General features: G+C 34.7%; 2 long non-coding RNA genes across 2 annotated transcripts; both read left to right on the top strand.

Moving 5' to 3' along the window:
* Positions 1-8,543: 8,543 nt before the first annotated feature.
* Positions 8,544-9,980, top strand: LOC134675784 (uncharacterized). The gene is made up of 3 exons (XR_010099791.1): positions 8,544-8,648; positions 9,448-9,480; positions 9,943-9,980. It is a non-coding gene; the product is annotated as an uncharacterized LOC134675784 (long non-coding RNA).
* A 474-nt stretch (positions 9,981-10,454) lies between these two features.
* Positions 10,455-12,997, top strand: LOC134675982 (uncharacterized). Its single transcript, XR_010099851.1, has 4 exons — positions 10,455-10,476; positions 11,252-11,302; positions 11,834-11,872; positions 12,896-12,997. It is a non-coding gene; the product is annotated as an uncharacterized LOC134675982 (long non-coding RNA).
* Positions 12,998-13,359: the final 362 nt, after the last annotated feature.

Genomic DNA, 13,359 nt, shown 5'->3' with positions numbered 1-13,359 from the left:
TTCTAGATACTTACTTACCTAGATTAAGTACATATTTAGCAATAAATAATAGACGATTATTTGTTTACCTAGTTAATCACATGTTTATTAAAATATTAGAGGTAAACATTGCTGCCAGGGAGCTTATTCTGTAGATACTTACCAATGTCAGTAAAAACTGGGGCGTCTTTGTTCTGTAGATACCAATGTCAGTAAAAGCTGGGCGTCTTTGTTCTGTAGATACCAATGTCAGAAACAGCTGGGCGTCTTTGTTCGGTAGATACCAATGTCAGTAAAAGCTGGGCGTCTTTGTTCTGTAGATACCAATGTCAGTAACAGCTGGGCGTCTTTGTTCTGTAGACATCAATGTCAGTAACAGCTGGGCGTCTTTGTTCTGTAGACACCAATGTCAGTAAAAGCTGGGCGTCTTTGTTCTGTAGATACCAATGTCAGTAAAAGCTGGGCGTCTTTGTTCTGTAGATACCAATGTCAGTAAAAGCTGGGCGTCTTCGTTCTGTAGACACCAATGTCAGTAACAGCTGGGCGTCTTTGTTCTGTAGATACCAATGTCAATAAAAGATGGGCGTCTTTGTTCTGTAGACACCAATGTCAGTAAAAGCTGGGCGTCTTTGTTCTGTAGATACCAATGTCAGTAAAAGCTGGGCGTCTTTGTTCTGTAGATACCAATGTCAGTAAAAGCTGGGCGTCTTTGTTTTGTAGATACCAATGTCAGTAAAAGCTGGGGTTTCTATCTTACGCTGAATAGTCACTGAAATCAAAAACGTCTCTAGCAGATGGACAGACATTTTTACTGATTTTGGTACAGACGAGTTCACAAACATTTTTACAAGTCAACGTTTCAAAAATATATACAGGGTGTCCCAGGAAGTAGTGATATTACTGAAGCTGGGAGGTAGAGGACCTATACTGCAAAACGTAATTCAAGACCAAAAAAAGTAAGAAATGTTGCCACTTTTTTACTAGCGCATCTTGTATTTATGTACAAATAAATAAATAAAAGTACTTTTTTAAATAGTAGGAGTAAAATTACTAATGAATAAATTATCTTAGCGTGATTATTTATCAAAAGGAATTTACAATTTTACAAACAAATTATTGCAATGGCAACATTGTCTCACTTTTTTTGGTCTTGAATTACGTTTTACGGTATAGAGGGCTATCTGAATCACCCCCGTGTTTGTTCCGCGATATTTCGTATTTTCGGAGTTATGATTTTTTTTTATTTTTCACCTATCGCCGATTACGATGAGATTTTTATTTATGGTGACGTGAATTATTGCGGTAGACGGTTGATTTTTGTGTGCTACAACTGATAAATAGGCCAATTCATTTACTATCGTTAGATCTTTGAATGGAATAAAAAAAAAAACGAAAAATCGCGGAACATACATGGGGGCATGATTCAGATGGCCCTCTAGGTCCTCTACCTCCCAGCTTCAGTATATCACTACTTCTTGGGATACCTTGTATACACGACCTTATTATCATCGTCTTAGAGGGCATGTAAATATATTTACGGAACATTGGCTTGAGTAGATGTTTGTGAACTCAACCGTGCAAAAAGGTTCTCAAAATTAACGTTGTAAAATTCCCTACAATAAAATTTATCCTCTAAATTTTCAGCACGATAGAGTACCTTCGGTATGTACCTACTTACAGTAGATTCTTGACCACAAATGTTTGTATGGTATCTTTTTCGTTCCGTGTTCCGTAGTCTCACAAAATACGAGTAAGTACCTAAGAGGTAAAACAAGAGGCAACCACAGGGCCGAAAACCAATCTATCAATTTATTTATTCACTCTTATCAAAGTTGCCGATATGTAAGTAAAAAATATTCCTAGAAAGTGGTAAACGACATTATTAAATATTGTTATCTACTTTTGGCCCTTTAATATATTAGACTACTTCTTTATCAGAAGACTCGTTTTTTAATCATTTTCCACATTTTCAGGGTCCCAAGACAGTCGTCAATGGACCGCAGGTACCTAAATTAAATCTTTACTTTCAGAAAGACCCTTCGAATCAATTTCATATTTCTTTATTGAAAATATTTATTTATCAGCTTTTATTAAAGGAATAACGATACATTTGTGATATTAAAAACGAACTTATATATATAAAACAAAAAACTAAACTACATCTAGCAAATGTGGGCCCTTTGAAATGGTGCCGAGGATGCTGGCAGCATTTCCCTGCTGTATTGCGATGCTAATATGTAAATTGCGCGAGAAAACTGCCAGCTCTTCGGTCGCCAGTGAAGTCGACTAGTCTTTTTGATAACTCTTTAAAAAGCTGTAGAGCATTAAGACCCCACATACCACGGGCACAGATTATATAATAGTTCTTACGAACAGATACTTATCTCTCAAACAAAACGCAAATACCTACCGTTTTGATACCTACACGAAAATACAATAGAGTGACCTTCAACACGCCGCTCCCCGCACCGCGCGCACCGGCACGACGCTAGGGTTGCTGACGCTTAGAAATGATAAATAAATACCTACTTAAACGGCGGAGTGAAATAAAAGGAAAGCTAAATCTTAAATTCTACCTAATATTCCGATTATGCGTTAGTGTTTGCGAAATAGTCATTTTAAAAGGTCATATGTCCCTGCAGTAACCGCAGTGTTTACGCCGTTTTATAAACCTCGCAATAATCCCAGCAAAAATTCGTTTTAAAACTTCGTGTAATTTAAAACTAGATAGAGATTAATGTTACACAATAAAGAATAATAATAGAAACACCATGAATACAGGTAATTAATTATCAATTAACCAGAGCAAAAATGAGTAGGCACTTTCCGGTGTAAAGTTAACTTACTGTCGTTAAAATAAACATTTACCAAAATAAATTAAAAATTTGTTATCTAAAACTATACATTTGTCATACATAATAAACATTACATGTTTAATTAAATAAATTCAATACTAGGTAGGAAAAATTGTCAGTGCGGCGCGCGGTGACGTGCGTGCGTGGCAACCAACTGGCTTGCTTTTCTACCGTGAACGGGAGCAGATTCGTAGGTATAAATCCGAGCTCGCGCGGAGAGTTCCATAGGCCTGCTATGGGTCTCAACCTCAAAGGGTATGAAAGTATACTCGGGGCCAAGACCCCTGTACCCCTGTATTTATGATTGATTTTAAATATAGAAGTTAAGTATTGCTATTTGTATTGTATTGTAGTTTTGTTACGACAATAAATGACTTTTTTTTTAGATTTCCGACAATATATTACCTAAGTTTAACATAAAACATAATAAAGCCTTATAAAACTGTCCAGTCAAATGGTTATACAAAATGAAAACAATGCGTTTTCTTTTCAGTACAATAATGTAAGTACAAAAAATACTTAATGGTTTTAAAATGTTGCCACGCCATAGTAGGGTCCATGCATATACTGACTAAAATAAAAGAACATCTTGTAATAGGTACCATGGTTGCAATAAACGATTATGATTATGATTAGGTACCATTATCTTACATTATTTTTTCTAGTGGGTAAAGTGCAATTTTTTGTACCCATTCCAGGGAACAACGAGAGATTATTAATACTATTAAGAATAAATTATTATAACAATAAATTAAGAAACACTTTTATTTGCAGGGTCACATTGATCATCAAACTAATACTTTTAATTATAACAAGCTCAGATCGGTTAGTGTTTTGTTTTCTACTGTTTAGAATTACGTACACCCTGTCGCAAAAGTGCATTCCCACTTTATTGATTCATTAAGTGGGTATGCACTGTTGCAAATGATAGTCCGTAGGTATTTATTACTTTAGTAATTTCATAAATAAAAGGAAAGTATAATTGGCCACATAAAAATACCAGCCTGTAAAAACAATATCCTAGTGGTGGTTTTTTTAATGTGCGTTTTGACTTGACATACGGACAGACAGACGGACTTGACGAAATTATAAGGATTCCAGTTTTGACGTTTTGGCTACAGAACCCTAAGAACACCCTCTTTAATGTATTTTGCTTTTTTATACCTATTATGTTTAAAAAATAATATTGCCTTAATTTATTTATATATGATTTACAGGCAAAAAAGAAGGTAGCGTATTATGCGTAAAAATGCATAGGTACTTTATGGGATTATTTTCTTTGGTTTCTAAAACCGCAGCGGCTACCTACTCATCCTATTGCCATTTCAACTCAACCTACCTACCAACCTACCATCAATCTCTTCTAGAAAAGCATCCTGCTACAATAAGCATATATTTTTCACCTCAGCAGCTCGAACAAGGGTACTTTGCTTCTTAAAAACAGTAAGCAATTTGCTCACTGAGTGAGACAAAATGTCATTCAAGTGACCTTTATAGTCAAATGTCATTTCAACATGCGCGGTCTAATACAAGTTCGATATACTTGGGTTCTATTATCTCTGTCCCTCTAGGTATGTTCTCACTGCTTAGGGTGAAAAATTTTGTGTACTACACGAGATTAAAGTTATTTACATCTCGTGCGCTTTTGAATCCCTTACTACGCTCAAGATTCTAAATTATTATACAATCTTTCGCTTGCACGGGACTCAAAATAAGCACTCGAAGAAATATCAAACTTTGATCTCTTGTTGTACAAATAACTATTTAGTGTTCCGTGCAAAACTTTGTTCACGGAACACCTATGGGATCACTTCGGTCTTGCCATCAATTAAATGCGTTTTTCAAATGCAATACAGTTTATTGCTCCTATTACATTACAGACCACACCCGGTATATTATTATAAGGTGCTAACAAATTAGTCACGGATATTTTAAGAGATATTATCTCTTTAAATATCCGTATTAACATTGCATTAATGTATTAACATTAACATTACATTAATGTATTAACATTAACATTACATTAAAACAATTAACTTTTAACTGTAATTAAGGAACCTTTGTATATCATTTTTCTGTTTTCATTTACCGAACAAAAAAAATATAATAAATTTTTAAAATAATCACTACTTGTCAAGATGTTTAACACTGTCTGTCATGTCACGTCAAAAGGTGTTTCTCTTAAATGTCAAAATAAAACTGAATTTGTTTATCTTTATAGATAAAATAAAAATATATAACATATATTAACATGCAATAATGTAGTGGGTGAATATAGTACATTATACTGTAATTAATCTAATCGTTTATTTTTTTTAGTTGGTGCGTAAAGTATTTTTCTAAATCACTTTTATAAGAATACTAGCTTTAGCCCACGATTTCATCTGGAATGATGATGATGATTAATAAAACTATTATATGTCCTAGACCTCCTAGTAGAGATTATTAATGCATATGTTTCTACATCAGCCTGTCTGTTTGAATGTCTGTAGTATGTGACTCATCCTTAAAGCAGTAATGCAAAACGGATAGACATCGGCACATTTAACATATCCACAATACCTATGTAAAATAAGTAAACTTCATTTTATTGTATAATTTTTTTTTGTAATTTACTATTTTGTTTTTATTTACAGGGTCTTCTTATTGGGGTAGGATTTTTCCTGAATATATTATTATGATTTTTAAAGTGATGGGTTGCGTCACTAGTTACCTAATGTCAAACATAACTTATCAGTACATCATATGAAATATAAACTGGTGTTAGTGCCTGAACTAGGATGTCCTATGTTTTAAGCGAAAAATAGAGCAAGCATTCATATTTTAAATTGTCACTTACAGAAAGAATCATGTCAGCCAAAACAGAGACAAAAATATTTTACTAAGACAATTTCTTCGTGATATTGATTTGGTTTTCTTTTAATATTACAGATTGATTTGGTAATAAAAAACAGTTTCATTGTCCGGTTATTTATAGCAGAGATTATTCCTTTTTTTAGGGTTCCGTAACCAAAGGGTAAAACGGGACCATATTACTAAGACTTCGCTGTCCGTCCGTCCGTCCATCCGTCCGTCCGTCCGTCCGTCCGTCCGTCCGTCCGTCTGTCTGTCACCAGGCTGTATCTGACGAACCGTGATAGCTAGACAGTTGAAATTTTCACAGATGATGTATTTCTGTTGCCGCTATAACAACAAATACTAAAAGCAGAATAAAATAAAGATTTAAGTGGGGCTCCCATACAGCAAACGTGATTTTTGACCAAAGTTAAGCAACGTCGGGCGTGGTCAGTACTTGGATGGGTGACCGTTTTCTTTTTGCATTTTTTTCCGTTTTTTTTTTGCTTTATGGTACGGAACCCTTCGTGCGCGAGTCCGACTCGCACTTGCCCGGTTTTTATTTTATCAATTTCTATGTTAACGATTTCTTTCTAGTCACGGTCCTTAGGTATTTATTGACTATTTGAGCCAGTAAAACTGGACATAATAGGACTGTTTGAGAAACTTAAGATTTTTTTGACACTCTTGGTCAATGGTTCGTAACCAAGCCCAGTTCTCCTGAAGCTCACACCTTTGACCTTTAAACCTTTTTTTTTCAGAATCCTTCTGACTACAACCACCGCGAACAGATTAACATCGTAATAAATTTAAATCTTTGCACAATACAGTGGTACCTCGCTAACTCAAACATCGATAAGACGAAATAAAATGCTATTCTCAGCCCAAAACCTCCATAACATGAAATATTCAACTTAATTAAGGCAAAGTAACCAACGATTCCCTTCACGGCTATTGAGTCCAAATGTAACATCCATAACTCGAAAACTGAAGTCCGATGTCTATAACTCGAAAAAACAGACGTATTCTTATACCTATCATCTCTGTACCTCGTACTCATTTATCAACAAGCCTCTGTAACTTGCAGAAAATACCTCTCTAACAAGAATTTTTAAATCATTTTACCTCTGTATCTCGAATTAAGTCTTTAAGAAGAATAAAAACTCATAAGAACCTCCCTAAGTTCATGCCCTCTATACGACAAACACTTTGCGACAAACCACGAACTTATTGGCATTTCCTTTGTACTTTAGTATTTGTTAATTTATTTAAATTAAAATTAACTATTATAGTAAGTTATTCTGAACTTACAATAAAAAGTAACTATTTCCTTTTAGTTTCGTGCTATCGAGGTTCCACTGTATTACAATAACAATATATTAGAGTTAAAATGTTATACTAGTTTTAACTGATTTAGATTTTTTATGAATGTACTTTTGTTACTGTATTTTTTGCAAATAAAGAAATGATTGATTGATAAGCACTTTGTGAAAACTAATTTTGACGGAGAAAACTAGTAGTTTTAACCAAGGTATTTGGAAAGCAAATACTACCTAATAATGATGGTTCCAGTGGCGTGCAGTGGAGATAAGACTTAAATCGGGCTCTAGAAGAGTCATTCTTGAAGGAATGTAACGCAAACTATAAAAATCGGCAACTTTTTTTTTGGTCATTTTGTATGGACTGCCTACCCTAGTGCCTACCTTTTTTTGTATGCACTGCACGCCACTGGATGGTTCATTTAGCATGCATATAGTGATTTCACACTACTTTCTTGTGTCACAGAATGTCACTAGGTATTTTGTAAACTTTAAAAAAGCATACAAGAACAGCAATTAAAGTCAATCTCGTTTGAACCTGATCGGACATTTAAAAATGTTTTATTTATTATTTCGTGGTACAATTTACTTTTTGATTTTCAGAATAATTATTATGGACCCGGTAACGGCGGGGGGGTAAGATATTATTTTATTTCAATCATGCTCGGGAAGGTCCCTTATTTCATTTGTAAAACGAACAAGGGTACGGTCTCATTTCTATCTTTTAAAAAGGAAAAAACGCAGAGGAAAATAATGGATACAATCCGGTATGTTTTTCAATATAAATATAGCAAGCTCTTATTTTTAGCATGCCTAGCTATAGAATATAGCATAATAATTATCATCTATTTATATAGCATATATTTTATCATATTCATAGCCAGATATAATTTATGTATATTCTTTATTTTCCTTAGGTCAATGGACAAACGGTTGGTACCCTATAATATTATGATAATGATGATGTACGAAAACTTGCTATTTGATAATGATTTAAATTAATTCTTTTTTATTATAATTATTATGCATTACAGTACGACCACGTAAGTATTCAATGCCTGAGATGAGTACCTTTTTGAGTCTTTTAAGACCAATTTTTTTTTTTAAATCGAACACTTATTTGTAACACGAACGTGTAGAATGTGGAATGACTTGCCTCCTGGGGTATTTCCTTTGCGCTACGACATGGGATTCTTCAAGAAGCGGGTATTTAGGGTTCTCAAGGGTCGGCAACGCTTAAGTGGCTCCTGTGGAGTTGCTTATGTCCATGGGCGACGATGACCGCTTCCCATCAGGCGGCTCGTCTGCTCTTTTGCTGACTATTACATAAAAAAAACAATTATTTAAAAAAAACAATAATCGTAATTTTATCTAGAAGTGTTTGCCCTTATCACATTTTTGGAGACGTGTACATTATTGCACAAAGATTTTACGATATTAATATGAAAACACAATTAGCCAAGTAAGTTCAAGCCTCCTTGATGCTCAATTGTCTTAATGCATGATTCTCGTTTTAAAATAATCCTAATAGAGTTAATAAGCGGGCTCATTGTTTATTTTAATAAAGTGAAAAACCGTTAACAAACAATAACTTTGTTTTCAGGCGAATATCGCAAAACAAGAGAACATTTTCAACTATTTCAACAATAAAATTCGTTCGGTTCGTAACAAATTGACTTATTTTTTAAGTAATTTATAATTTATGGCACGATAAGTTAAACTTATTTAAGTCCGAATCCGAGTTTTAATCCGAATGTTTTTAGTTTAGATCGAAAATTAAAAGATCGAATATTAATTAGTTATTAAAAGTGTTACATGTCGCCAATAGCGACTAAAAATTCAAGTGAGTGAAACCGTTGTCGTATAAACAATTTATTAAAAGCTTCAGTAAAAATACGTTTTTATTTTAGTTCGCACAGACGGTAGGTATAAATTTCTTCACAAATGTTAATTTAAATAATAAATGTAGTTTACACCCTTCTCAAAATAAAATTCATTATAAGTGATACCTACTTACCTACAACATGTACAACATATTATTATAAGTAGTTATCATGAGTAGTTTAGCTTCAAACAATAATTTTTAATTTGAATTTAAAATAGGTACAGCATCGATGAACATAACAATAAATTTAATATTTTTTCACAACCAAACCTCGTAAAGACTCTTTTTATTCATCAAAAACTTGATGATGAGTTGATAAGGGATGAGAATGTTGCATTTTATCCGTAAGAGTGGCAAAGTAATTTAATGCTGATTATGATTATAATGTTAGCTGGTTGACTTGTCTTTGAAGTGACAAAGAATGATAAATATTTAATAGCACTCATTTGGATTTGATTTGTAACTTTTCACTCAGTAGTTACCTCACGTTGTTTTTTTATCAGATACCTTGTCAGCAAACTGTGTAATGAAAAAAAATACGTTGTTTTGTTATTTCCGTTTTTTTTGTCTATAGTTGTCTGCGCCGGTGAAAAAGTTAAGCATGCAGGTATAGTTAGGCTATTGTGTTTACTATGTTTGCACAAATCGAAATAATCGATTACTTTATTTAGTTAAACTAACTAAAAATAAAATTTAATATAAAAGATACAATGATCCCGGGGACGCACTGCCGTCCGCTCAGAGGGGGTACCGCGAAAATCAAAATTCGCAAACTGCGGGGATCTTTCTCTTTTACTCCAATGAAGGCGTAATAAGAGTGACAGAGAAAAATGGCCGTAATTTACGAACTTCGATTTTCGAGCTCTGTGCTGAGCGAACTGCGTACTCATGGCGATGGCACCTTACCTACCCTCCCCCGAAACTTCGACCACATACATACACATCTTCATATACTTTCAACCTCATTTAGATCTCCTTAGAGGTTGTATTAAAAAAAATGCCTTCAACGGTTTATTCAGCAAGGTACACATACGTTATATTTCTGTAAAGCATTATCACACTATTTCAGGTTCCAAATAAGCAAAAAGACGAGGCTTTTCAGGTACTTACAATAAATCTTAAAATAAAACTAAATATATATTTTTTTATTATAATATTGTAGCTGTAAACTATACCTACTAATAAAATAATTTTGTTACAGATGGTTTGTACTTCTACATAATGACTAATTAACTATTTTGTTTACTAATACTTAAATAAATTAGACTTCAACCGGCTGTACAGTCGCCATCAGATATATCGGAGCGGCCAAGGTGTTCACAATATCTGAACACGCGCTCTAACGACAATAGAGGCGTGTTCAGATATTTGTGAGCACCTTGGCCGCTCCGATATATCTGGTGGCGACTGTACCATAGCCCACACTGTTAATTGTACATCGGTAGACCTTATGCCTTTTGTAATAAGGTCCATCGATGTACAATTTAGTTGGGAATGTTGCTGTTTGTAACTATGGGTTTTCATTTTACGATCACCGTTTTCAAAAAATGTTGTTGTATAACGTATATAATTTCATTTTTAGCTGGCTTATGTAGCATCCCAGGTAAAAAATATTACACAAGAATATTCGAAATAGTTTTACACAAGGTAGAGTGTAAATTCAATACGGGCGAATATAATAAATATTTCAACACATATGACCTATAGTTCGTTTTTTTTAGCATTAGAAATAAGGTAAACAATCTTGATGTGTCTTTTAATTGAAAAACACATTTTAAAAATAAGTGACGGCAAATATGTAACAATTACGAATCTAATACAATCATTTATATTCTTCTGCTTTCATAAGTAATAGTTTTTGATTATTAAAAAGCGTTTTTCAATTAAAAGACATATCAAGATCGCTTACCTTCTTGCAAGTTCTTTCTAATGCTAAAAAAACGAACTATAAGAAGAGTAATAAGTATATTTAGATAAATTTCGTTTGGAAATGCAATGGGCCCACAACACATAAGTTACAAGATACGAGCTTTACAAAGTAATGGTAACATTCCATTTCTAAACGCAGCTGCATTATGGTAATATTCCATTTCTAACCGCTTCATTGTCAATTTCCATAGTAAAATGAACAGTAGGTAATGCAGCTGTCGTTGGAAATGGACTGTCAGCTTTACTGTCAATTTTACTATGGAAATTGACAATGACAACGACGCGTTCAGTACCGGTAGTGCAGCTGTGGTTAGCAATGGAATGTTACCATAACTGTCAACGCTTGTTGGCAGTTACTATAAAAAGCTCGTATCTCGTAATGTCATGTTATGTCATGTTTGGTAATCTTAGTCAGTTAGTCAGTCTCAGTCAGTTAATTTCTCCTACAGGAAACTTTAAAGGAAGTTACACAAAACGGACCGTCCGGGCCGACATTAGACGTAAGAGCCGTTTTTTATTAACATACCGTAGATTCAGAGTTTTTGAAAAATCGTAAAAATCGATCACAATACGGTATAAAAAATGTAATTAACAATCTTGACGATTTTCTCTATTGACTTCATCGATTAGAATCCTGATTTTTTTACTAGAAAAAAAGGACGAACATAGGTCTAAAAAGCACTTTTTTTTATGTACTAAAGCTAAAAATATAAAATTTGTAATTTGCTTCTAAAAATGTGCAATTTTGTTTTTGAGGGAACTCATCGATAACTATTGTTTTGTTAAAACTTAGGTTAAAACTACCTATTATAACAGTAGCAGGATAGTTGCGGCCCCCAGCACGCACATTTATCTCGCTCGCGCTTACGCTCAATGAGAGGGAGAGACCAACACGAACCTAATACGGGACCTTAAAGCACATTACACTTGATCGCATATCGCGTCGAATTATAGTCCCTACGACAGTTCATATGAAGCACAAACTCACTCATACGAAGACGTGTGCAGAATCTTTCTTTTTTATTCTTCAGGAAGAATCTTTGACACCACCAGCTCCATTGACGTTGAACGTAAGAACCACTTTAGTACGATTCCCACCGAACGTGCGGAGGCGGCGCGCACACATCTGAGGCTGCCTCGCGAGCGCGTGCGCTTGGTGAGAACCCGGCTTATCACATTTGTACGGCCGCAGGCCGGTCATCTCCTCACGGACGCGACTCCGTCGCTTCTGCCTTACATAATCTATCTTAGGCACATTGAATCGGTCGGTGGGAATCGTACATTTAATGATTTTTTTCGCCGCCATTGCCTTGATATAAAGTCAGTACATTTCGTGCCTCACACGCCACGACTTCATATCGAGTCCTGATTTTGGTCAGGCTTGTTTACATGCAATTTTTTACATGGCATTGATGACACTTTATTTCTTCATTGACGTGGCGGCGAAAAGGTTAATAATAGTACATATTCGTGTTCCTGTATATGATTAAAACTGGCATTTTTGTCACTTGATGCCGCTTGGCACGATTGTTCCTTGGATCACACTAAGACAATCGAATACCCTAGCCACGAGATTAACTCTTTGCTACCCTCATCTCTGTTCGATATCAACTAGCTATTCGGACAGGGCCCACATGCAGCTGCAACACAAAACATTTTTCTGCCAGAGGATACCTTTGGTTCAGAGTCAGAGAAAGCCGTACAGTCAGCAGCAGAAGTTGCTAAGCGGGCGAGGTGTTCAGAATTACCTTGACACGCTCTTATTCCCTTAACAATTTAATAAGATCACTTTGAACACCTCGCCCGCTTAGTAACTTCTGCTGCTGACTGTACCTATTAGGATTTGTATGTCGTCTGCAAATACTCGTAGTAGCAGATTTTGCCTCCGAAGGTCCGGCCGTTCAAGTAAAACAGTCCAATATTTGGTAGCCAGTGAAACTTGAACCTATAGTGTGATTTTGCTTTGTTTGAAATTTGTTTGGAGCTCGCTCCATCGTAGGCCACGTCTACGCCTTGGCTAGTCTGTGGCCATGAGTAAGCCCATTCATAACAAAAAAAAATTGAATGATTGAATTTATTTATTAATTTCACAGGGTGATGGATACAAGCAGTCGAAAAAGCTGTGCATGGTCAGTCCCGGAACTAACTACTACTGTGTGCAACAGATGAAGGGGCTATAAACAAAAAATATAAAGTGAGTTGACTTATATTCAAAGCTCGGCGGGGGTGAGCTGTTTTCAGAGTTTGCACAACATGGACATGCCTTGTCATTCGATGGTATATGTGGTGTAATTTAATAACTAAAGAAATAATTTTATTTAGGCTACCTTTCCGCTACGATCTTTACGTCGCCATTAAAACAAATGAATTTTATAGTAAGCTTTTTTAGTAAACCTCTTCAAATAATATGTATATCCATCCATATGCTACTATTAAAGTTTATTTGTACATAAGACTTTGTCATTTTAGTTTAATTATAATTAATAAAGTATTAATTTAAAAAAAAATTCTAAGGTGTATCTATATTAATATCTACACTTGACATAAGTGATGTCAA

Source organism: Cydia fagiglandana, chromosome 23 (genome assembly GCF_963556715.1).
Source record: "Cydia fagiglandana chromosome 23, ilCydFagi1.1, whole genome shotgun sequence".
Lineage (NCBI taxonomy): Eukaryota > Metazoa > Arthropoda > Insecta > Lepidoptera > Tortricidae > Cydia > Cydia fagiglandana.
Note: the sequence above shows the minus strand (reverse complement) of the source record. Positions and strands in the feature narration are given on the sequence as shown.